The 27,507-nt window shown below is 39.1% G+C and overlaps 1 protein-coding gene across 1 annotated transcript in view; it reads left to right on the forward strand.

The window, feature by feature from the left end:
- Positions 1–27,507, forward strand: part of CNTN5 (contactin 5) — a 1,124,282-nt gene that overhangs the window by 238,942 nt on the left and 857,833 nt on the right. The window contains exon 2 of the mRNA XM_075198772.1: positions 16,762–16,841. The gene's annotated coding sequence lies outside the window, so the exon portion shown is untranslated. The remainder of the gene's footprint in view (positions 1–16,761; positions 16,842–27,507) is intronic.

The raw sequence follows: 27,507 nt of genomic DNA on the forward strand, positions 1-27,507 counted from the left end.
GATATATGAGAGTTTGTCTACATAGCACATGTTACAAGATTTCTCTAGCAATAAAGTAAAAAAAAGTGTTTTGGGGGAAATTGCAAAAAAGTAGAACAAATATTTTAAGGGGGTAATTCACCACACATCACCACGATGTCCGGCTGCACTCAATCCCACCTACTATGGTACCTGAACATCATGGATCCATCACGTTCTGGAGATACTCTACGACACATGGCGGGGATTTGAATTCCCCCTAAAAGTCACCAAAAAATTACTTTATTTTATCCTACATTTGTAGATCAGAACTTTATTTGGGTACTAATTGCTATCTCAAGCATGGTGGCTAAGTGGTTAGCACTTCTGCCTTACATCACCGGGGTCATAAGTTCAATTCCTGACTATGGCCTTATCTGTGTGGAGATTGTATGTTCTCCCCGTGTCTGCGTGGTTTCCTTCGGATGCCCCAGTTTCCTCCCACACTCCAAAGACATAAGGTTAATTGGCTGCTATCAAATTGACCCTAGTCTGTGTCTGTGTGTGTGTATGTTTAGGAATTTAGATTGTAAGCTCCAATGGGGCAGGGACTGATGTGAGTGAGTTCTCTGTACAGCGCAGCGGAATTAGTGGAGCTATATAAATAAATGGTGACGATGATGATGAAAATGCTTTGCCAGGAATGAATTGTTGGATATAGATGCTAGAGGCTTCATTATAAATGCATTGGTGTATTTCTGGGGTTGCATAAAGTATAACGGGGGGTACAATTATGTATAAGTGCATTTATCTACTTCCACATAGACTATATTATCCTTTGAAAAATACACACAGCCCATTTTGCAAAAAAAACAAATCACCATGGACCACACCTGCAGCTGACCTTTATATTACGGAATTACAACAATAACATTTTATCTGGTATTATGTGTGACATAAACTATGGTGCACAGGTGTGATGTATGTTGCAAAGACCACATAAATGATTTATTCCTATATTATCACTACACATGCTGCCATTGTTACAGGCTTAGTCTAGATTTAATTAAAGCTAAATTACCCCCACCCCAGTCATATTAAACAGCCATCTGCCAGGTCAGCTGCAGAACTGTTGCTATAAATAGAAAGAGCTGAAAAGGCAGCTGGGTCGTTTTTAAATACAGCTTTCAGCCTCCAGTTGCTAAGCCAGAGGCTTGTCCTAATCCCATTGGCCTGTAGGACTAGGGCAATACTCCAGAGCTGGTGAGTTGTGTCATAACGAAGGCTGGTGTTCTGAGTAATAGAAGAGGCTTTCTCAACTGTGTGCCTTTTACATAGATAAAGCAATGTGTGACATAAATGTGAATATAGGTCTGGGCATAAAGCTATAAAGGTCTTTATGTAATGATGGTGGTGAATATATATATATTTTATTTATTTGCTAACAGTTCTTTATATAGCGCCTGGTGTACAGAGATTATTTAATCATTCATTCCTGCCCCAATGGAGTTTACAATTTGTATTCCCTTCCCAACAGACACTAGGGTTAATTTTCCCAGATGCCAATTACCTAACAGTATGTCTATGTCTTTTGAAGTGCGGAGGGTAACCGGAGCATCATGGAGGAAACCCACGCAATATCGGTAGAATGTACAAACCCCACATAGATAAGGCCCTGGTTGGAAATAAACCCTTGACCCCAGTGTGAAGCAGCAATGTTTACCACTGAACCAACTTGCAATGTTTTTGTTTACGATATTTAGGGGTATTTTTAGTAAACGGTGGTTCCAACAAACTGTCGATTCTCTGCGCTCTCCCATCGGGTTGTGTATTTAATAAAATTGCTGGTGTAAATTTTTTTTCTACAAAGCGCAGAGAATCGTCAGAACCGCCGCTTAGTAAATATACAGAGTGGTTTCTTTAGAATGTTGTTCTCTTTGGGCATCGCTTACTTTCAGATTACAGTTCATCATGGAAAACAGTAAACAGAGTGATCAGCGCAGCTCCAGATGTATTATGTTGATGCTGCCACTAGGGAAAAAGGGGGTGGGAAAGTGAATTCCAGAAAGTCTCCCAAAACTAAAAGTTAATTATGAAATTCCCAAGGCGCAGTTATGGACTGAAATTTATTGGGAGTGATATTGAATTGCTTCATAAATATAAGCAAAAAGACAAGAAAGAAGACAGATACATAGCATACAAATGGTAATTCATTAGCATAAAAACAGGTTCTGGCCAGACCCAATATATAGCATATGGAAATCCTTAAGGTACATGGCAATAAATATAGTGCTCCAAATTCCAGATTTACACAGCTAGCCAAAAATCAAGTCTCTAATCCAAGTCAGAATATCAATGTATATCTCATGGTCGCTTAAAGGTATAATATACCCAAACACATAGCTTCCTTATGTATAAGATGCCAGTCTATGTGAAGGTTCCTAAAATAGCAGAGTGTTCAGGCTGTGTCCAGATTGTTTTGCTGCCGGAGATTTGAATGTTAGACTCCTTTCCTGCATTATCGCCACCCACACCTTGGGGAGGTAATAGAGGACCATCATGGGAGGACCAATATGTGAGGATTTACCATCTTTAATTATGATCTTGGAAACGTGAGTTTTTGCATTTCAATAAGGAATTATACACAGGCCGTATTTTAACGCATCAAACTTTTATAGCATGGTCTTAAGTGCTAAAGCCATTTGCCATCACTCTAATACCATCAGAATTTGACCCAAGTGCTTGCAATCTACCCACACCAACACTGTGCTATTTGTTGAACCTTTTACCATTTGTATGCTATGTATCTGTCTTCTTTCCTTTATTTTTGCTTATATTTATGAAGCAATTCAATATCACTCCCAATAAATTTCAGTCCATAATTGCGCCTTGGGAATTTTATAATTACAAACTTTCAAGCGTTCTCTGAAAACCCACCTCTTCAGACAAGCTTATAATATACCTCACTACCTTACCCTATTACCACCCATTACACAATTTCACACAAGACAACTACCCATCCCCTGACCAACATTGTTGTGTGACATGGTCATTAAGCTTATGAGTCACTTTTACTTTTGCAGTCTGGCTGGACTGAAATGCAAAATGTAGACTTAACCTCATGTATCAAACTCCCATTGTCCCATAGATTGTAAGCTTTCGAGCAGGGCCTTCTCACCTCTTTGTCTATTTTACCCAGTTTGTTTATTAGTTTACTATGTTTGTCCCCAATTGTAAAGCGCTATGGAATACGTTGGCGCTATATAAATAAATGATGATGATAATTAATAATTAATTGATAATCTGCTGAAAACCACATAGTGAGTACTCAGCCTAAGAAACACCTTTTATAGAACCTTGGAAAAGTCTTGCAACTGAAAATGTTTGTGCATTCTTATCGTAATATTTGCCTTAAATTAAAATCAATGAAAAGCAAATAGGGTTAAAAAGCCTTTAAAATTTTACAGTTTATTAATAGCTCACCTTTAAGACCAGCTCTGTGTGCGTATGGAGTTCCCTTTTGGGAAAGATGTCACGTTATCTCAACCTAATTATCACCCAATGTTATTATCACCTCATAATTAGATTTTGGCTGCATAAAAGGCCAAAAGCCGTTGAAAATCCCATTAACTAGTGGCAACATGAAATGACATAGAACCCCTGAAGTGCTGCTATCTGTCACCTGTACTAAAGAAAGATATAACAGAACTGAATAATGGAGAAGAACAGTGTCCGCCATATAAAACGTAATCAGATTGTAAGCTCTGTGGGACATTGTACCCTTTTTGTCATGTCTAATTTCTGCTTTTACTGGCCTCATATAGATAGCTATATACAGGGCTTAAAGTGGGCAGGTATACAGTGGGCCTTGTACTAATTAATCTGGGAGGATCCCCCTTCCTTCACCATACATGCCCGCCATCCTCACCGTGCATGCCCCCCTTACTCATCACAGTACATGCTCCTCTCCCCCCCTCCTCTAATCACAGTAGATACCCCCTCGCATTATTACCAAAAAGAGATCCATCTCACAGCTTGTGTGTAGAATTACATTACAAAATAATGAGAGTTAATTGGCAGTATTTGCCTTATCTAGCAGCGATTTGTGCTAGATAAGGCAATGTAAGGCATGTATTGCTTTGCCATATCAAGGCAATACATGGTATAAATAGCTGGGCTAGGAGCTGTCTCAATTTTTTTTTTATAATAAATGTGGGCAATATGTACTTTATTTTATCTCCACAATAAATAATAATAGGCCCTTTAATAACACATGAAGTTTAATAGGGTACAACTTGAAAGTTACTTTTTTTTTTTAAAGAAGCAAGAGTGTAGCAAAATGATTATCATCATCACCATTTATTTATATAGCGCCACTGTTTCTGCAGCGCAGACCTCACTGATGTGAGTAAGTACAGAGAACTCACTCACATCAGTCCCTGCCCCATTGGAGCTTACAGTCTAAATTCCCTAACATACACACATACAGACAGACTAGGGTCAATTTTTAATAGCAGCCAATTAACCTACTATGTTTTTGGAGCGTGGGAGGAAACCGGAGCACCCGGAGGAAACTCATTCAAACATGGGGAGAACATACAAACTACATAGATAAGGCCGTGGTCGGGAATTGAACTCATGACCCCAGCGCTGTGAGGCAGAAGTGCTATCCACTTAGCCAGCGTGCTGCCCGTATAGATAGTTTGAAGTGCTACTCTGCCTGCTCGCAGGCACCCTATACAGACCAAATGAGACAGGTATATGCTTAGGTAGCACTAGCCAGCTGGCTATCACTCTGCCATCATCATGTTACCTTCATCTGATATTTATATTCAGTTTTATACAATCCACAAATAGATTTAAAGTCCTGTTTTCAGATATGTGCAGGACTTGGAGACTATTGAAATGTTACATAGCGGAACAGACTGATGTAGGGTGAAAGAGTTTTCCTCCTCACATCATGGAAATATTATATAGTTTTATAAATGGCTTTCCATGTGAACGGAGAACTTGAACTTCAAAGTGGTCCACGCCTGCTGAACCAAATAGAACCAGAACAGAAATCTCAATGAGAAAATGTGCAAGTTTGTAACACTTGAATCAAGCACTTTCGATGAATTTTGAATAAGTTCAAATAATTCTCTATTCATGGCTTGACAATACAGCTTGGTGTAAAGATTACATGCTGTATACTTGTTTTCTTACAATAATATATTATTCATGTGAGACATAAAGACACCAGGCCACTAATTAATAGCATAGTATAGTATTATACATGGGCCACTGAGACTGCAAGATTTGTCTGACAATAAACATTGCTAAAGCTGATAGTCCCCACACATGGAGGATATACACTGTCCTCCCACATTTATTGCTAGATACTAAAGTTTAGCTATTTACATACAACTAATTACATTTTCCAGCTGGTTCATAGCACAGATATCTAGTTATCTCACTTGTTGACACTCATTTACCAACAATTGCAGTTCCGAATCGGTCCTTCATGTGCATAAGTTCACCAAGAGCATTCCAGGGAAGTTGCCTTGGAAAATCAATCAGCACCTAGATTTCCGGGTGCATGGTGAAATCATTCTCCCCTCCCCTCCTTCTACATGCTGTACCTGTTTCCTATATGGCATTGCGGCGGATCTCAGACACCGCACTGCATGCTCCCAGTCTATCAGTGTCGCGTACAAAGACCATATTTATACATAATTTGAGACAGATATATGTTAAACTCTGCAGTAATATAAACTCTATAATATAGCTTTGATAGTTAACATGAGGTTCTTAGTGTACATTTTGATCAATTTGTGATTGCTATAATTTATGTATGTTTTGTAATTCTTATGGCGGGATCACTATGCCATTAAAAATAACTCTCTCTATGTTTTTCATGAACAATATAATATTATAATAATATAACAAATATAATAAATAATTTCAAGAACATTTTGAATAGCAACCACTACCACCGTATCAGCTGCAATTGACACACTGATATCAGCAGTGTTAGGCTGGGTACACACTGGAGCATTTTCGTCCAATAATTGGGCAAATCAGCCGACATACGACCGTTCAGTCGAAAGTCGGGTTATTGTGTGTAGTGACATGATGGTCGATTGTCGGCTCATTTGTTTGGTTGTACTGTTTAATATTTTCCGACCAATCATCGACCGGTCATGTCGTGTGTATGGACTCATGCTCATGATCTCCATCGAGTTTACAGAGTCGGGCTCTTTTCAGCCGATGCCGGCAATGAATGTTCCGGTGCGTAAATGTAGAGAGTGCTGTAGAAGGAATAATTCATTTGTTCATTCTGAGATTGAATGCTTCGTTTGAGAATCACAGAAGCTAACGAAATTCTTTAGGACATGTGGATAGCTATAGCAAGGCGGTTTAATCAGTGTGACAATGTGACAAGAGGACCAGATGAAGAGAACAGATCTGACGGTAAATCGTGTGTAGTGTGTACGCATGAATTGCCAGACTAATCGGACCTTCAGTCGTAGGTTCAATCGTTTGAGATAACAAGTCGGTCAGAAAATTCTTCAGTGTGTACCTAGCCTTAGTGGTCAGAATTTTATGGCCCAGATTTTTATACATCGAAAAGTATTAATAGAGCTAAGAGTACTGCTTGCAGCGCCATTAAACTTTTTTAACCAATCACCCTTGACAGGTGTAATTCTAGGTGAACAGAGAAAGGTAAAGATACACTGTAAATATAGTTATACTGCACAAAAAGGCAGCAGGGAAAAATATAATAACTATAGATCTGTGAGTCTCAGATCAATAGTAAGAAAATTAATTTTGCTGATACAAACAAGTAAAACCTAGGTAGTAGATGTTTTTATATACATTTACATGGGTCTTTCTGCCCTTTTAATATAGTCAAACACACATATGTTTGTCCCTTTAACCAGTCCCAATCGATTCCCTAATCACGAAGATAATTTGGGCTAATAATGTTACTTTTACTACTCTCAGTGTATGTTTTTTCCCCTGTCCACGCGCTTCCATGGCACCATCTCCACCCAACGGTAGGTCTGGGGTGAGAGATTTTATCTTTAAATATCCCATGCGGAATAAATTCTAGGATCCCTCCTAAGTGGTCTTGTGCTACCACCAAGTTCAAACAGGTTGTAGGAGTTGGTAGCCGAATCCAAGGAAGCTGTACCCCTGCTGCCACTGCTGAAGCCCTTTGAGCTCCAGTGCTTTGCTTCCTAGTTTGAATCCAGAAAGCGGCATTAAAATCTTTTCCAGCGCCGCTGCTGTATGACTAACGGGCATGGCTGTAGTGTGGTAATTAGCGGCTGCTGAGCTGTCGAGTAGGCCCTCCACTGGACTACCAGAAGCAAGGACCGTCTGCAAACGGGAACCAGAGGTACAGTGGCACAGCTCCAGTTCCCCCTGTCACCACTAGGATATGTATCGATATTTTTACATTCAAACACATTTTTAAATCTTAATACACACTTGCACAAGGCGCTGTGCCACTGGCCTGCCAAGGGTCACAAAAATCAAAGAGCAGGATACAGGATAAGGTGATGTAATGTGAAAGACAACAGAGGAAAGTGACCTTGGCGTTATAGTTTCGGCTGGTACGATGGTAAGCAATCAGTGTAGCCTAGAAGTAAAAGCCAGTAGTATAAAAGGTTTTATAGAAAGAAGTATTAGTAATAGGAAGAGAAAGTTTTATATTGTAGGTCACCAGTAAGACCTCACCTTAAGCACTGTGTATAGTTCTGGAAGCCCTGTGTCCGAAAAGACATGAATAAAGCAGAAAATAAATTAGAGTAGACCAACTAAAGTGTCACATGAAATGCATAACAAAAGACTTCAAGAACTTACCATGAATAACTTAGAGGAGAGAAGTTAATAAATTTAAATGTTTCTATTATATAACAGTAATATTAGCGCTCTGGAAGGCAGTGTTTTTCAAAATAAGAGTCTTCCTAGAACAAAGGGACACACTTTGAAGTTGAAGAGAGGAAGACTGAAAGGCAACATAAGGAAATACATTTATGGAATAGTCTCATACAGTAAAATATTTCAAGAATGCACAGGAGAAACATGTTGCTATTGTTAAGACGTAGATACCCCCCCCCCTTCCCCAACAAAAAAATCAAACACATGCAAAGAAGAGCAGCCAACGTGAACCTGTGGATTATTTTTTGCCATCAAATTGTGTTGCCCTGGATAGAGTTATTTTACCGCTGCACTCTTAAGGTATTACGTTCGGCTGGATGGGGTTACACCTGACCCAGGAAATGCAACCCCCTACGTCCGTACTGTATTGTATTGTACTGCAGTGAACATTGAAAGAAAAGGAAAATGTTAGATTACTTGCTGCTCTTTTGCTACATTGATTGGTACCTGTAAATAAGCAGTTTCTCCATAGTTATTGTAAATTGTACAGTGATGTAATTTCTCGAGTCCTTGTCCTTATCTTTTCATGTATTAAGTAATGTCTTTTCCCACTGGACTAAACAAAATAAATATTTGTGTTTCTAATGTAACTTGCAATAACTGTTGTAACGAGCACGACAGCTGGCCTATAATCATATATGATGTCATCATATATGATGACATCATCAGTGTTGAAAGGAATTTCTAGTTGGAAGGAAGCGTTACGTACACTGTAATGCAGCTTATAATCTAATAGCCACAACTGCAGGCCAATGAGAAGAGACACTTTCCATGGCACACCAGGAGTCTCCATTCGTTGAAATTCCTGCCACCTTAATATTTTACCTAAAGTAATAATGGATGGAACAGGAGTCTAGTTGGGTGGCATGTCCACGGTGTACATAACGCTTCCTTCCAACTAGAAATTCCTTCCAACACTACCGTTGTGAAGAAAGTGCTCTGACTTATCGCGATTAGAAAGAGAAGATTGTTGACGTTATCAGTAGGCATAGAAGTGGAGCGACTCAATCATGTCTAATTCATGTTGAGAGTATGGTGAGCGTAATAGTACGGGTGAATATTGGAAGGTAGATATTTTTTATCCAAAGTCTTCATCTTGTTTATATAGCACCACTAATTCTGCAACGGTGTCCAGAGAATGATTTGTTGTTTACATTAGTCCCTGCTCCATTGGAACTTACAGTCTAAAATCCCTAACACACAGACAGACTGAGGTTAATTTTGCCAGGAGCCAATTATCATACTAGTGTGTTTTTGGAGTATGGGAGGAAACCAGAGCACACCCACGCAACATATAAATTTAACACAGATAAGGCTTTGATCAAATATAACAAATACTACAACAATATAACCAATACGACAGAAAAAAAAAAAAAAATCACATATGGAACATTAGTTATCCCAAAATACTGCTTATCCTTTCACTTTAATTTTATTTATATATTGAATACAACTTCCATATATCTCACTTATGTACCAAAAAAGACAAGTCAATAGTTGCTCAGGAATAAATAAGTATGACTTCCATTGATATATCGACCACATGAAACAAAGACAGGTATTAGCAATACAGTCCACACAAACACTACTGATTTTAGTGCAGTGGAATACTGCAAGGGTCAAAGGGATAACACAAGATATTGAGAAGCCAGAGAATTGATTCCATCTGCTTCAGATTCATGATCACTGATATCATTTGCACATCTCATATCATCAGCCAGTGTGTGAATGGTAACCGACAAATAAATACTATAATAAACATTGTGTAACTGTTGCTACTGTCTGCCTAGTAAGCAAGCTGAGGATTGGGGAAGAAGGAAAGGCAAGACTGGTAAGAGCATAGACCACACAGTGTCAACATTCAGCTCTCCAGCTGTTGCTGAACTACAAATCCCAGCAAGCCTTGACTTATACAAGTCTCAGCAGGTATTGACATGGTTCCACAACAGCTGAAAGGCAGCAAGTAGCCCAAGCCTAGCACAGAATATCACACAATGGTACCAAATTTAGAGCTGCCGAGATAATGAGCCTGATTTATCAAGGAATAGAACGCACAGAAAAAAATAAATACATTAACACCTGTTAATAATATAATAATTAATAAAAATGCATTGAAAACATTGTTTTTACACGAAATACATTTATCAGGATGTCTGGCGAAAACGTTTTGAGGTGATGGTTTAGAGCAAGTGATTGATCAGTTTGATTGTATACCAGGGGCGAACGGAGGATTGTCGGGGGGGGGGGTTTCCCCCCGACCCAAAAAAAACCCACCCCCCGCAGCAGCTCCGTTTCTTCAGCGCTGTCCTATACAGCAGCCGCGGTGCTGTCTAAGAAGTGTCCGCGGCGGTGCTGTATACACTACAGCACCGCCGCGGACGCTTCTTTGACAGCGCCGCGGCTGCTGTATAGGACAGTGCAGCTATAGCGGACACTTAGTTAGCGCAGGGGGGGGGGTTTCTGGAGACTCAGAAACCCCCCCTGCGTGCGCCACTGTATACTGTGTATGCTGTCCATGAAAAACAAAGCTTTTTCGGATTAAACAGCCTTTTGAGCTGAGACTTGCTGATATTTGGTACATGTGCAATCTTTGTGTTATCTCTTTCAATGCATTTTTAAAATGATTTCACGCTGAGTTCCATTTATTTTTAGGATGTTATTAATGCGTACTGTACATAAAATGCATTTATATAGCTGCTCATAATTGCAGACACATGTTCTAGCATGAATGAATAGCCTCATCATCATCAGTCGGCACTTAGACCTGCCCTGTTGCTGGTGCAAGTGATAAGGCTAAAAATCACGTCCGAGAGATGCTCAGAGCTTGAATCAGATGACTGTGCATGTAGTTGTCCTCGGCACACCCGTACTGTACAGTGCCCTGCTTACATACACCCCTCCCCTCCCATGTTTCCTTCTTGGAATTGTAGGCAGTCGGAAGTGTCCTTTGCGTTCAAAGATGAATTGCATGCACCTGCGTTCGCTGGCAGAGAGTCCATTTCTGAGCATGCGAAGAGCAATTTTACGGTTCATAACTGGACTTACGTTCCTTAATGAAACAGGCCCAGTTTATGTTGATCATAATTTACTGATGCGATTCCAAGAAACAAGAAGAAAAACTTAGGTACTAGAGGGATGATGATCCGGTGAACAGCAAAGATTAAATTCTGAATTTCTATACATAAGTAAGTTTTGGGTAACACCACCATGGGTCTGAGTCATTAAGGAGAGCAATGCAAAGCAAAAAAAGGTGTAAATTTGATCCTAGACAAAACATGTTACAATGCAAGGGGTGCAAATAAGTTTATTAATTTGCATATAAGTTAAATACTGGCTGCATTTTCATATAGCACACAAATACTTAATGGCTTTATTTTTACACAGAAATTTAAAGTTGATCTAGGACATGCCCTACCCCAACTATAAATATGTCCTCACGTTTTAAATTTACCTCCCCCTCCAATGTAACATGGTTTTGCCAAGATGCAAAGTTACTCCTTTTCTATGCTTCGCTCTGCTTAATGACTCAGGCCCCATATGTGTAGGAATGATCTGACTAAGGAACATCTGCTCCAACATCTGTCCGATCAGTTAGGGTGTATCTGTTCTCGTCTTGTCTGAACATACCATTTATATAGGAGATTTTTTAATGTTTTGCCAGAGATTTAACAAAATATATTTCAGCACCAGGTAAACACGTTTTATGGCATTTTAGGGTTCAAGTTAACAATATCTGAAAATAAATACGTACAATCTGGAGTACACTACAAATCCAAATTTACCGGCCATAAAGAGAGCAGCATTTATTGAATGCGCAACCCTTTGATGAATGGATCAGGACCAGCGGAAAGGCATTATTGTCTGCACTCAGGGGCAGGCTGGGCTGGCAGGCAGGGGGGCACATGACCCTGGGCCAGACAGAAAATTACTATTTTGGGCCGGTGCATGAACCGGCCCAAGTCTCTATTATTTGGTAACTGGCCCTTCCTCCGGGACCAGCCACCTTTCACCATTGGCCGCGGCCCCTTCTCCCCTCCTTCACTCTCTGTGTGGTTTGTCACATGGGAGGCGCACCACGTGACAGGTGCCATCCCATGTGTGAACAGTGAAGTTCCGCAGATGCACGGGTGGAATAAGGTAAGTGGGGGTATTGATTTTGCGTGTGTGTGTGTATGAGCAGTATATATTGTGTGTGTGTGGGCAGTATATATTGTGTGTGTGTGTGTGTGTGTGTGTGTGGGGGCAGTATATATTGTGTGTGTGTGTGTGTTTAGGCAGTATATATTGTGTGAGTGTGGGCAGTATATAAATATATAGTGTGTGAGTGTGGGCAGTATATAAATATATAGTGTGTGAGTGTGGGGGGCCAGTATATAAATATAGTGTGTGTGGGGGGGGGGCAGTATATAGTGTGTGTGTGTGTGGGCAGTATATATATATTGTGTGTGTGTGTGTGTGTGTGTGGGCAGTATATATATTGTGTGTGTGTGTGTGTGTGGGCAGTATATATATATTGTGTGTGTGTGTGGGCAGTATATATTGTGTGTGTGTGTGTGCAGTATATAGTGTGTGTGTGCAGTATATAGTGTGTGTGTGGGCAGTATATATTGTATGTGTGTGTGTGGGCAGTATATATTGTGTGTGTGTGTGTGTGTGTGTGTGTGTGTGTGGACAGTATATAAATATAGTGTGGGAGTGTGGGGGGCCAGTATATAAATATAGTGTGTGATTGTGAGGGGCCAGTATATAAATATAGTGTGTGTGGGGACAGTATGTCAATATATGTGAGGGAAGGGGGGGGTCTTAATATAGTGTGGGAGGTAGGCTATTTAATGGTGGTGCAAGTGGGGGCTAATTATTTAATGAGTGCTCTTTTATTTGTGGGGTGATGTGGGGCAATTTAATTTATTGGTGGGACTATTTAATATTGGGTCCTATTAATGTAAGGTGAGTTGGTTTGGGGCTATTAATTGAATGTGGGACTGATTTTGGGGAGGAGGGCTATTTATTATTTGTAATTGTAAATATTTAATTTATTGCTGGGGCTGTTTGGAGGGAGAGAAAAGGGATTATGTATTAAATGGGAATACTATTAATTTAATGTTGGGGCTGGTTGGAGGGAAATCGATCTATTTAGCAAATGTGAATACTAGTATTTTAATGTTGGGGGTGGAGGGAGGCCTAATTCTAAAACGTGAGTGCTACTGATTTAACACTGGGGCTAGTTGGAGTTTTCTAAATCTCATGTATCCATTGTTTTTCCAAATAGGGCCTCCAACATTCTAGGATCCAGACAACCAGAAAATGAGCTAAAGTAACCAGCAGCCACAAGTGATGAAAGTGACAAGAACAGGTAAGAGAGAGCAGGACAGTCTGCCAACTGTCCTGAATCTGGAGGGACAGTCCCGAATTTGGGCGACTGTTTCGCTTAGGACAGTTGGGAGGTATGTCCCGCTTCACCGTGTGCTGCTCGTGAAGGCAGAACTGTGTGCACCTAACAGTAGTGCACACAGTATTGCCTGTGTATTTGTCTAAAATTATAACCATGTTACATCATAGGGGGTTACCCTGTCTAAAGTGCCCAGGCCCCCCAGAGCCTTAATCCAGCTCAGGGCCTGGGCATAAAAATATATATATGGATTAAGCAACACTAAAATAGCCTCTTTTTATATAGATAAATATATATTGTACCAAAAACCACCCTTTAAGGATGGGCCGCTACTTATGGGCCAGTGCTGTGTGCTTGCCCCCCCGGGCTAAAGTCTGCCAGCCCTCCCCTGTCTGCACTCTAATGCACATAAAGATTTGCAGATCCACCAAAATGAGATTTCGACTAAAGGAATGAAATATTTAAATGAGCACCAAAGTTACACCTTTGAGTTTTTATGCAAAATGTATCAGGATCACCAAAGTTCTAGTAAAGTGAGTAATGTTTGAAAATGACCTGATGTTGCTCTGTTGTTTAAAGCAGGTAAAACAAAGTTATCAGTCAGCTTAGTGACCTTGTTCCGGGTCAGATGGATTTTAAACATGCCTTACATTACTTATAGTCAATAAACTTTCAAAGTCAAATGTTGACATAGCCTCACATCTTACATACAGATCTGCAAGTCCTAAGAGACAGATTTACCAAGCTCTGCGGTCTTCCTCTGGTTGCTGTGTCTACGTCCGTCCGCCTTGCAAAGAGCATATTCAGTGAAAACAATGGGCTCTTGTATGTGAATACACCAAAGACAGTCAGTGTAACTCTGTAAGTCATCGATGTGTACAAAGTCTTAGGACCTGAGTTATTAAGGAAAGTAAGATAAAAAAAGTAAATGTTCTTCGTTACAAACCATGTTACAATGCAAGGGGTGCAATTAGTTTATTCTTTTTCAAGTAAGTTAAATACTGGCTGTTTTTTCATCTTCTAATACACAAATACTTGATAGCTTTATTTGTACACTGAAATTTAAAGTTGATCTAGGACATGCCCTACCCCAACTATAAATATCTCCCAACATTTTAAATTTACCTACCTCTCCAATGCAACATGGTTTTGCCCAAGTGCAACGTTACTCCTCCTCTTATGCTTTGCTCTCCTTAATGACTCAGGCCCTTAGAGTGCAACATAGTTGCCTACTCTCCTTGAATTTCCAGGAGACTCCCGAATTTCTGTGAGTCCTCCCGGAATCCCGGGAGAGCAGGGCAACCTCCTGGTTACGAAATACCTCTATAAAAAAGTGGCCGAGCTTATGACGTGAATTGCGCGTTATCGTGCCCCCCCCTGTAATTGTACAGAAACGGTGATGGACGTTTAGGGGGTGGGGCCAAATGACGTGACCCGCCGAACCCAACACGCCCACCTCCCCCCGATATCCCAGAGTATAATATATGCTTACCGGTACAGTGCAAAATCACGTTCCACAAAATGGAGAAGCAAAAGTTAAACTTTTAATCTGTGGAAAATTGCACCTCTGCAAAATGGCCTATTACCACTAAACTCAAATTGCATGAAATTTCGGCATAAGTTTGCTTATCTTATTTTTTTAAAGTGTCTCTTAAACTATGAAAAGTTTGTTACTCCTTCAAATTTACTTACATCTTGAATTTTAGCTGCATTATACTCCCTCTGTTACGTATTCAATTTACTGGGCCTGATTCATTAAGGAAAGTAAGTAAAAAAAAATGAGTACGTTTTCTCCTGGACAAAACCATGTTACAATGCAAGGGGTGTATATTAGTTCATTATTTTGCCCATAAATTAAATACTGGCTGTTTTTTTCATGTAGCAAACAAATACTTGATAGCTTTATGTTTACACTGAAATTTAAAGTTGATGTAGGACATGTCCTACCCCTACTGTAATTCTGTCCCCACATTTTAAATTTACCTCCCCCTCCAATGCAACATGGTTTTGCCCAGGTGCAAAGTTACTCCATTATTTTGCTTCCTTTCCTTAATGAATCAGGCCCAATGTATTTTAAAGCTACTATTGAAGAGTGAAGTGCAAATGGTATTTTGGTATGTGTGATCTCTCATTTCTTTGGTTAATACACTTGTAGCAAAGATATTATTCTGGTGGGCATGTGGCAGCATACTTGGATCAGCAGTAGCTTGTAATTGTTTTTACTGCCCCACAGAGGTCAATTGTTTATGTAGGGGCTATTAGTAAATCCACTTACAAAGGCCCACGGTAGGACACAAATTTCAACAGTGGCAGTTAAGTGTTTCCGTGACCAAAAGAAGTGGACAGAGTTGGAATGGGCGTGATTTGTCAAAAAGGGGTGTGGTTTGGAGGGATCATGGTGTTGCCTAATTTTTGCCATATTACCAGCTGGGAATGTTGGCAGAAATGTTGTTGGGTCAAATAGCATTTTTCATATAGCTGACATATTATAAGCTATAAATAACCAATAGTCTAATAGTAGGTAATTGTGTAATAACTTTCTGGCATCGGAGTGTAATAAAATACCTTTGGTAACTTTATTGCTGTTTAAGCCTCCTAACATTTATAAAATGTTATATATTCCAGTAACATAAATCATTTTACAGCATGCACAAATACGAGTGTTAGCTCTTTGGGTCAAGGCTTTCATCAAGTGTCTTTGATCTTTTGCACTTATTGTATGCGCCTGTTTATATCTATGTGTTATTTGTGTACTCTTTTATTTCTATACTTATCTGTAACCATGATACTTCTTGTGATATTAAATAAATACACACACATTATACAGCACATGGTGAGAGCTGGCATTCGAATGTACAACTTAGGAAACGTAAATATAATAGTGCTACCACCCTTTTATTTGGGGATTATTTTCATGAATTAATATAATTTTAGTACCTTTTATATATATATAGAATATGTTCACTTTACATTTCTTGTACCAATGTATTTTATTTGACATTATCCACGTCTGCATAGACAAGCTCAGATAATCCATGTGTACAGAATATCTGTCAGCCTAATCAATATTTCTCATAGCTAAAAAAATATAGGTAGTTAAAAGACAATTCTAAACATATAAGTGAGCGGTTTATATATTTAGGATTACACATACTTACCAACTTCCTGGAGTTAGTGTCCGGGAGCCTCCCTGTGGCAGGTGGGCGTGCGGGGAGTGGGGCTCCAAAATAGCGTCATTTTGGACCCGTCCCCCTGACGTAATGACGCAAAACGCATCATTTTACATCAGAGCGTGGGGCCATATGCTGCGAGATTGCCACACTCACCCAAAATGCGGGAGTCTCCCGGACATTCCGGGAGAGTTGGCAAGTATGATTACAACATAAATCATATGTTTAAAGTGGTAGCTGTTTGCAATATGAAAAAAAATATTCATTTATTTTATTATTTTATTTTTTTAATAATGTTTTTTTTATATTTTCTAGGATAATATTTGCTGAAATGTACAGATTCTGCCCCTTTCAGTCCTCATTCCAGAAGATATCTTCTTAAAGACGCATAACGGGTATGTTAAAAGTTTACATTTCTATTTTAACAAACCGTATACAAAAATTATTTCAATCACTGAAATCGACTATTTAAATGTCTTGACATTATTATCTTTTCTCCATATTATTTGCTGCAGAACCATCAGATTTTAGTAAAATATTAGTGACTCTGCCTCAGTTTGAGATATATTTGTGTTGAATAGTTGACATAGAGCTCTGACTCCATAAACCAACATGTGTCTGGGATCCAAGTTTATCAGTTAGAAAAACTACGTTTCTTATTTAGACTATACAGACATCTGTGGGTGTATTTACTAAACTGCAGGTTTGAAAAAGTGGAGATGTTGCCTATAGCAACCAATCAGATTCTAGCTGGCATTTTGTAGAATGTACTAAATAAACGACAGCTAGAATCTGATTGGTTGCTATAGGCAACATCTCCACTTTTTCAAATACATAATTTAGTAAGTATACCCCCTGGTCCTCGAAACCAGTTATGATTTAAGTAAAAGGAGCAGGATACAGAAATTGTCTCGATTACGCTATTGTACACAATATATACACATGTAAAAGTTATTAAAATTATGTGTTTTTTACTTGTTGTTCATTCTATGCTGCTTAGTGAAGTTGTCAAGGCCGACCACACTACAGGCCCGAGCCTGCGTTTTATCTGAAGGCCCTGGTACAGTGCTATGGGTAGTGTTCCTGGCATGCGTGGTAGGGACTGCCCCCTTCCCTACCCCTGTGTGCTGCGCAGAGAAGAATGTTTGAGTTAACCAGTGTAATAGTTTATTGTGGATGCTTATAGGTAAGGTCTACCAGGGACCACACCCCCTGGGTAAAGGTCACTTATATAGCTCCCAGTATAAACTCGTTATACAGTACTTTACATGGCCTTAGTATGTATTATCCTGCACTACCAATGCTCTGACAGCTGGTCAGAATTACAGTCCCAAAACAATGGCCGCTGCTCCGATTGACATTGGATGTGCGCTTGTACTATGAAGATTTATAGTATGCTGGAAACCACAGATGGCTCCAGGATTGGTGATCTACATACCATGTACCAGCGATACATACATAAGAAAGTCTACAATTTGGAGCATTTGGTATCTTGGATTTATTATAATTTAAGAAACATGTGACACTTATGTGGGGGTTGCAAGGTGTATACATTATGGGCTAGATTTACTAAGCTGCGGGTTTGAAAAAGTGGGGATGTTGCCTATAGCAACCAATCAGATTCTAGCTTTCATTTATTTAGCACCTTCTACAAAATGACAGCTAGAATCTGATTGGTTGCTATAGGCAACATCCCCACTTTTTCAAACCCGCAGCTTAGTAAATCTAGCCCTATGTGTCTAAAGGGGCTGTTTCCTTTTATGACATGTTCTTGAGGGTTTTTTAAAAAAATGGACACAGTTCATTCTAGGAATAAGCAGATATCACTGAATTGAGAGATATTGGACAAAATTTTATTGTGTATTATGCAATGATAAAATAAATAAGTCTTTATATATATATATATATATATATAATTATACATATATAAAATATAAATATATATATGTATAATATACACTTTTTGTTGAAATACACAAATAATACAGAGATATAAACTGGCGGACACAATAGGTGCACAGGATCAAAGACACTTGATTAAAGTCTTGAGCCAAAGAGCTTACACTCTTATTTGTGTATGCAGTAAAATTATTTATTTTACTGGCATATTGACCATTTTTTAAATACCAGTGAAGTTACCAAAGTTACTTTATTGCACTCTGATGTCAGGAAGTTATTACACAATTACCTACTATTAGACACATTTGGTTATTTATAGCTTATAATATGTCAGCTATATGAATAATGCTATTTGACCCCACATCATTTCTGTCAACATTCCCAACTGATAATTTGGCACAAAATAGGCAACACCATGATCTCACCCAACCACGCCCCCTTTTGACAAGCCACGCCCATTCAAACACTGTCAACTCCTTTGGTCACTGAAATTCTTAACGGCCACTGTTTGTGCCCTACTGTTGGCTTTTGTGCCCTACTGTTGGCTTTTTTAAGTGGATTTACTAATAGCCCCTACAAAAGCAGTTGACCTCTCAGGAGCAGTAAAAACATACCAAAGCTTGTTGTTAAAACAAAAACAAACAATTTGACTTTTCATTTTTCTTATAGCAGTCTGGCAAATCATGGGTCAGCTTATTTATGCGTAGACTGGCACGGCGGAGCAGTACTGACACCTTACCGTTCGGGGCCAGTATTGCTTATGAAGCGGAGTATAGCTGAGTGGCAGGAAGGAATTTCTTTTTAAGCAAAGTGACTTGCAACTTTTTAAAAACCCAAAAAACTAACTCAAGCATTAATGTGTATTAAGTCTCTGCTGCCATTGTAATAATGCTTTTATCAACCTGTCATTCTCTATATTCCAAGTTAATGATGAACCAGCAGGGATTCATTAGCCATGTCAATTATATTAAAAAAAGCATTAAGGTCTATAGAAAGGTGCCAGAATTTATTGCATTGTCTCGTAAACGTGGCGTGGAAATGAGAGCTGAAAGTGTGTGCATTAATTAAATTGGCAACTGCATTTCAACATTGGGACTAGTTTGTATCACATTTTTTTCCAGTCGCAGTAAATCTGGCTGAATGTCACTATATGAAGGACTTTAATTAAAAAAAAAGGAGATTTCTTAATGGTTCAATTAATAAATGTTCCTTTGTCTCCCTTGTATCTTTCACATTCAACACTGTGTATGTGACCACATATTTTCAATGTTATCTGTACTAATGAAGCTATGATTCATTGCAATTGTATTTTCAGCATCAAGTTTTGTATTGAATTAATTTATTTTCTTGGGCAAGTGAAATATGTGGCGTGTTCGTTACAAACTTATGAGCAATTATAAACTAAAAAAAATGTTCCCTGCTGTGTCTTGCAAAAGGCTTTCTCAGGCGAGGGCTGGCAGGTTTTGGCCCGGGGGGGCGCACAGGCGGCCGCATCACGTGACACGCGATGCGGCCGCCTGTGCACTGACGCGGCCGCATCCAATGTGGCCGCCGGCACTATTGAAAAAAGAATTTCCTCCACGGGGGGGGGGGGGGATGGTCGAAGGCGGCCGGCCCGAACAGCCGTTAGACTGAGCGGCCCAGGTGCCCGCTGCCCCCCTGCCCCCCGGTCCAGCCCGCCCCTGGGCTTTTTGATGTGTATTGATGTGCATATCACATATATAATTTTTGCCTTGTGACCGTTGTAACTCTCCGTTGGGTAAAATTGGTTTAGCTCTGTGAATGTTGTGATTCTCAGATTGGCTACAGCTTTTAATTAACCCTATGTATTCTCTACAGTGATTGGCTATGGGGTGTATTTAACTCATACTTACTCACTCTCCCGGACTGTCCGGGAGACTCCGTAATTCCCGGGAGAGCAGGCCATTCTTCAGCATCTTACCCACTTCCTAGTGAAGGGAGTAGGATGATGTGATTCGCATTGAATCTCATCATTTTGGCCCTGCCCCTCGTGCAAAAATTACGTGTCGCAGTGAGAGGCCAAAATTATGCAATTTTTTTTTTAAAATGAAAAAAAATTGCATTTCAAGTTGGGCGATAGTGTAAATTATTTACATTGGAATCTGCTTCTCTGAAGCTAAAGACCATGCAGAAGTTAGGGTCTGAATGACAGAGCTACTTTGTTATTCACCTTTCCCCCTAGATTTGGACTCTCATCCTGTCTGCAACAGCTATTACATTATGAGGTAGATTAATCAAACAGCAACCAATCAGATTCTAGCTATCATTTTTCCTAGCACATTCTAGAAAATGATGGCTACGATCTGATTGGTTGCTTTGGGCGACACCTCCACTTTTTATCCTTTTCAGAAAGTTTGATAAATTTGCCCCTCTGTATCATGCCGTCTCCTTGTTGTGATCTTTTAGCATTTTGTAAATGTGCTGCTCTCCATACAATGAGGTGCCTATAAAGCCTTAGCTTGAGGGAGGGGGTAGCAATGGCTTCTGGAAATGCTGATTAAACCAGACAGTAATTTCATAAATTGAGTATGAGGAGGAAATTCAAATAATGAAAGATAAGCATGACAAATGAATGTTACTTATTTTCTATATAATCAATTGGAAATTACACAGCGCTGAACAAATCCCCATGGAACAGATTCTTGTCATGTAATGAGCATAAAGGCTTTCATTTAGCTCATTTGTAAACAGTTCGATGTCATTTGTCAGCAGAAATAATAGATGAGTTTGAAAAAAGAAAAAAAAAAATCAAATAAAGAAGGAATTTTATTATTTATAGCCGCTGACATTAATATCTGGACTCATGCTGGAAATCCAAACATTAATAAAATTAGATATTTGTTTAGCAGCATTGCACAAACCATCTATATAGTGCAGCAGAACTCAGGTTTTTCCTGCCCCAAATAATTATGGGTCCACACAGGCAGAGGAACCAAAACATCCTCTACTTTATATATTGAGGCTTATAGCTTTATTTTATTTCAGATATACAGTATATATACAGTACTGTGCAAACGTTTTAGGCAGACGTGAAACAAATTCTGCAAAGTAAGAATGCTTTCAAAAATAGTAGTGTTAATAGTTTATTTTTATCAATTACCAAAATGCACAGTGAATGAACAGAGGAGAGTATTTCAGAATATTTGAAGTGACCACCCTTTGCCTTCAAAAGAGCATCTTCTTCTAGGTACACTTGCACACAGCTTTTGAAGGATCTCGGAAGGGAGGTTGTTCCAAACATCTTGGAGAACTAACCACAGATTTTCTGTGGATGTAGGCTTGCTCAAATCCTTCTGTCTAGTCATGTAATCCCAGACAGACTCACTGATGATGAGATCAAGGCTCTGTGGGGGCCATATCATCACTTCCAGGACTCCTTGTTCTTCTTTTTTCTGAAGATAGTTCTTTGTGACATTGGCAGTATGTTTGGAGTCCTTGTACTGCTGCAGAATAAATTTGGAGCCAATCAGACGCCTCCCTGATTGTATTGCATGATGGATAAGTAAGTACCTGCTTGTATATCTTAGCATTGAGAAAACCATTAATCCTGACCAAACCCCCAATTCCGTTTGCTAAAATGCAGCCCCAAACTTGCAAGGGACCTCCACCATGCTTCACTGCTGTCTGCAGACACTCATTATTGTACCGCTCTCCAGCCCTTCGACTCAGAACTGGAAAATACCAGTGGGACCCAGGTACACTCATCTACTGCTCGGAGAAGTCTGGCCAGAAGTGGTCTTCATGGAAGAATTGCCAACCTTCGATGTGGAAACAAGGCCAAGCGACTCAACTATGCACGAAAACCTAGGAACTGCTGGGCAGAAAAATGACACCAGGGCTATGGACTTATGAGACAAAATGTGAAATATTTGGCTGTAACAGAAGGAAGTTTGTTTGCTGTAGACATAGACATTCAAATAATCATTGATTCATCCTATATCTGTTTGAGTTCTAAGCATTGCAGGTGTCAGGTACAATACATAAAAAAGAAAAGAATGTACCGATATTGGAGGTCATCAGGTACATCTAATGCCTATTAGCAGAATTTCTAGAAATACGTTGAGATATCACTATACCCACATCTAATGTATTTTTTATCTAGTCTGCTAAGCCTTGAGATATGTACTTTTCTATTCGTTGGCATAATGCCATATATTATACACTTGCGCAATTGCGATATCTCTACGTTATCTGAACTTTAAAACTGGTGTCATTGTCTGAGTAAATCAGAGTTTTTGCCATACCAGACCTGTGTGCATTTCACTGACTCTCCGGCTGGCCATATTAATCTGATACACCTTATCCGATCACGGACCACTCAAGAAATATCACTGACCGTTCCATTAAATATATTCGGTCCCAATACATATTTACAAGTACAACGTGATATCCGTGAATTTTAGTTTTGCAGATGCATAGATGCCTGGCTTCTAGTAGAATAATATTGATGCTCTAGGTAGCAAACACTAGTAAGCAGCCTTGTAGCTGCCTACTACATAAACATGCTTCAAAATCTATTTTGTGTTACTTTCTCTGCAGTCGTTAGGTGTGTGCAAAGATTCAAACACTAAATGATGCAACCAGGGTACATGCAACTGGGTGATGACGTCACAAGTGAGAGACAAATTCCGTCTAAAGGATGCATGCATCTGATGAATTATGGCAGTAGTAGTTTATTGCAACAAACATTGCACATGGTGCTGTGATGTTACTTCAGGTCGTCCTGCCCCAAGGAATGCATTTTGAAAAGATTCAATGCCAGAACACTGCTACTGGGATTCACAAAAGCTTCTCTATTGTTCTTTAATAAAAATTTCAATTTACATTTGTCACCTGAAGCTGTCCATACAACTTCCTTTGACAAAAGTACTTCTTTAACTTTTCTCTTCTTATAAAAGTTTGTGCCTAAAGGGTTATGGTTTGCTTTCTGTTCATAACAAGAAGGAATATCTTTCTTTCTTTTTAGAAGCAATTATCAAAGGCTAAGACCAGTTTTGACTTTTTTTTTTACTTACACTAGACTTTAAAGACCCAAACACCTTGCTTAATTTTGTTTGTTTGGTAGATCTAGCAGAGTATATCTCATATTTCCTGCAGTTGAAGGATAATCTCTTCAGTCAGACTGGGACAGTATAAATCTTGGAGATCGCTACATTGTGTTATGTGTAACAAAGAAATATATTCAATCTGTCGCTTTTCTTGGTGAATACATCAGAAACCATTGATGTTAGCAGACATTGCGGCAGAAGGGGCAAGAAGTGTGACGAGGACTGCTTTCAATCCCCTTACCAAGGAAAATAAGATCAGTGTTAGATACACCTGCTAAAGGGTATCTAACCAATAAAAACATGCAAGGCTTGAATATGGAAAATTGACTCTATCAATTGAATTTTAGGAGGAAAGTCTAGAATTCTAGAAATAGAATGTTGACTTGTGTGTAGAAACAGTTAGTAGACCTGCAGGGGAGATGGTGACGATGATGGACTATAACTGACCTGACCACAATGGCATACTTGGAGTGGAACACAATAATCAAAAGGTGCCTCAAACCACTATGATAATTGAAAAGACAACAGTTATAATTGTTACTTATACAGAGGAATTTTCAAGCCATCTACAGCTAATGACTTACTGCAGAGAATGGCTGTAATAGCTTCTATTTTCCATGATCAAACACAATTTCTGTATAGCTATAGTGTGATAAGCCTTAGAAGTGTATTTCATCCAGGTCTGCAAACATTTGGTCATGCTGTTATGAGGTTCAGTGCGATACATTCGATAGAACACACAACCATCTAAATTTTTCTGTTGGTGGGATTCTGCTTAATGATAATGATGACATTGTTTTGTGGATTCCATGTTTGAAATACAATAGCTAAGCTATAAATTAAAAACCAATGAGTCAGTATGTTGTACAAATAAATGTTGTTTTGTACAGCTGGAACAATTATTCGTAGTGGAACTTGGATGAGAACAATTTTCAGGAACCCAGTATAATGACTAATCTTGGGATACCTTTATACCTTAAGCTATACGAACGGTATGGTCTTTTCACAAACCAATCCCGTTTTACGTTTTCAATACATAATACACTGAATTTTTGTGAGATCTGATTGGAGACAAAAATAATAAATCAAAAGATTACCCACCCCATATCAATATTTTTCTGATTGCTTACATACTTGATTCAATCACATTAAGATGACAATTTTAAACTCATCTGGTCTGACGATGTAGTTTGGATTGAATTTGATTGCTTAACTCACTCATACAGAAAGGTTTCTATTTATTTTAATGACAATCAAATTGTATGATTAAATTATAACATATGTGGGTAGCGCTAACACCAAAAATAATGAGTGTAGAGATAATTGTGCAAGCTGATCTGAACATCCAACACAAAACTGCACAATTCAGTTTTTAAAGAATACGACTTGATGAGAAACTTCAACAACGTGGCTTGAGAATCCTATTCGTGACTAAAATAATTGTGAGTTCACATATTTCTGTAAGTGTTCTACTGTACAAAGACTACTAAGTTTTGAATGTTGATATTTTTGGGAACTGAGGGAAAAGTTGAACATCTTGCAGTGTAATATGTTTTGCAGTCGGCGCATTTAGGGCCCGTTTCATCAAGGCGTGCATCTGTTGATTTTGTTCGTATCATATGCAAAATAACCCTGCGCATGCCCAGCGCTCGCTCATACACCAGTAAGCGCAGCTACATCCGATTCATCTTCGTACGCAAAGGACACTTACTACAGCCTCCGAGTTCTGGGAGAGAACAAGGCGGGGAAGGGGTGTTCACCCGCAGTCAATGTACCGTAAAGAGCGTGCCAAACTCAGGCGCAAGCAGGCACGTCTGATTAATGCTCTGGGCGTCTCAGAGTTACTTGTTTTTCTGCCGTATCTTCTGCTTCAGCTACAGGGCTAGTCTAAGTCCTGAGCACTAGTGATGACAGTCTCGTATGCATGCTATAACATGTGTTTGCAAACAGGAGAAACTGTAAAAATGAATTTTATGTTCAGTAGACATGAAGATCATCCTAATCAAATGTACTTCATTGGGGGGCTAAAAAAAACAAAACTTTCTTTTTAAAACTGTTTCATCATTAATGCCTATATTAACAGATGACATTAATTGAATAGTTTTGGAATTTTTTTTATGTTCGTTCTTTTGAAAATTTATATTCCACATAGGCATTGGACATATCCTGCAGTGTCTTGTGTTTATGTAGTAGAGCAGGGCAGACCTACACCCGTATTCATCAGCGGACGTATCGTCAGATCCCTTCCTTGTTGAATTTGAATGTGCGCAGACCTGAATTACGCATGTTCTGAATCAAGCGCACATTGCGCTCGGTATGTGTGCCATAAAGAGTCTGGCCCTCAGTGTCTACATTCCCATTGCTTGGAAGAATTTGCTATTTTTAATGAACAGTAAAGTTTCAGCTTATCATAAACATTAAACAAGTTTAAAGTATCTCTTTCAAACTTATTGTCTGGTGTAAATGTAATTTTTAATGTTACAACATGCGAGGACATAATAGGTGCTTGCCTTGGTTGCCTAGTAGCACTATAATTTGAGTCTGTTTAGTACCATACCCTCTAAATCTGAAATAAGAGAAAATATGCACACGCATTTGTAAGGATTAATGTTCCATAACCTTCAATCATAATCTACAGTACTAGAATAAAATGAATTACTGCTTGTTTATGTTATAAAAAAAAAAGTGTTACAAATACCCACAGCTTTTCATGTAGGATGTGTTTTATGCACCCAGTATCCAGTGAAGATATGTAAAACACTTAAAATGATTCATGAATATAGTGGTAGAGCTGATTATAGTGCACAAGAGCACATAATAATATGAAGTGTATAAAGACATTATAGCACTATAATATGAAACAGGTAACAAATTGTATGTGTCAGTGATGCAAACTGACTGCGTTGTTGAAAAATAATCTCCAACAAGTTATTACTTTGCTCTATAATTCCATTATCTGGTACCGGTAATTCAGAAGGTCAAAGTATTTACTAGCTAATTTTAAATGGTCTATGAACTAATACATTTCATAATACTATAGCAGCAGTGCTTATAATCACTATATTTAATACTATTATGCTTAAGAACTTGACATACATTACAACCAATCAAACATAATTGGAGAAATACATAAACAATACGTGTAACTTTAGCAGTTCATTATACATCTGTTTTAAATAAAAATGTAGAGAATTGAAGAGTCTGTCCACCTTGGGCTGCCCCTTCATAATGAAATATTACCCCCCATGGCTGCACCCCGGAGAACCCGTTACCTACAGCTGAGTACTGGCTCATTCTGCTGCTCAATCCATCCATAGCGCTTCAATAAAGCTCTATAAAGCACTTTTAAAGATCTATTGGAGTGTAATAAGTTTGTGTTCCTTCTCCCGGCATGGGGTAGCTTTGGAGGTGGCCTGTTTATAGAAGAAGACTTTTATCAAAAGTGAACAACCCTTTAAAAATTTACTATGATTTTAATACGTAGTACTGCTTTTTAGAGCTAAGTGACCTAGAGAGCTCAAGACAACCTTTTCGGGAGTCCTGTGCAGGGGCAAATGCAGGATTTGTAGAGGGGGTTTCCACACCACGCCACCAGTGGGCATGACCAGCATGCATGGGGGCGTGGCTATAATTTTAGACGGTGCTTGGCTTCTCTCCAACGCTTCTTATCCCCATAATATACATGGGCAATGCTGCGTGGACTACTGTTGGGTGCACACAGCTCTCCCTTTTTTAAGCAGAGCCGTGTGAAGCGGGGGCAGGGTCCAGCCACCTCAATTATACAGTGCTCCAGGCTCTGTTTGCCTATGCTATGGTTAGGCAGATTCCAATTTATGTCATTTGTCACAAGATCTGATTGGACAATCAGTTGCATTGACACTCCCACTGCTAAACTTACACATTCGAACATCTAGACTAGTATCCCTGGAGAAGAAGGCATTGGTGGAGTTGAGTATTTCATAGAATTGGGGTCCCCTTGGTCCTATGAATTTGTAATATATAGTTTACTCATTTATAGTTATCGCATAAATCAATCTCTGGCGTTTGGCTTTGATAAACTAAATTCTTGGCGTTGTTGCTTTTAAAGTAAACA

Source organism: Mixophyes fleayi, chromosome 2, assembly GCF_038048845.1.
Source record: "Mixophyes fleayi isolate aMixFle1 chromosome 2, aMixFle1.hap1, whole genome shotgun sequence".
Classification (NCBI taxonomy): domain Eukaryota; kingdom Metazoa; phylum Chordata; class Amphibia; order Anura; family Limnodynastidae; genus Mixophyes; species Mixophyes fleayi.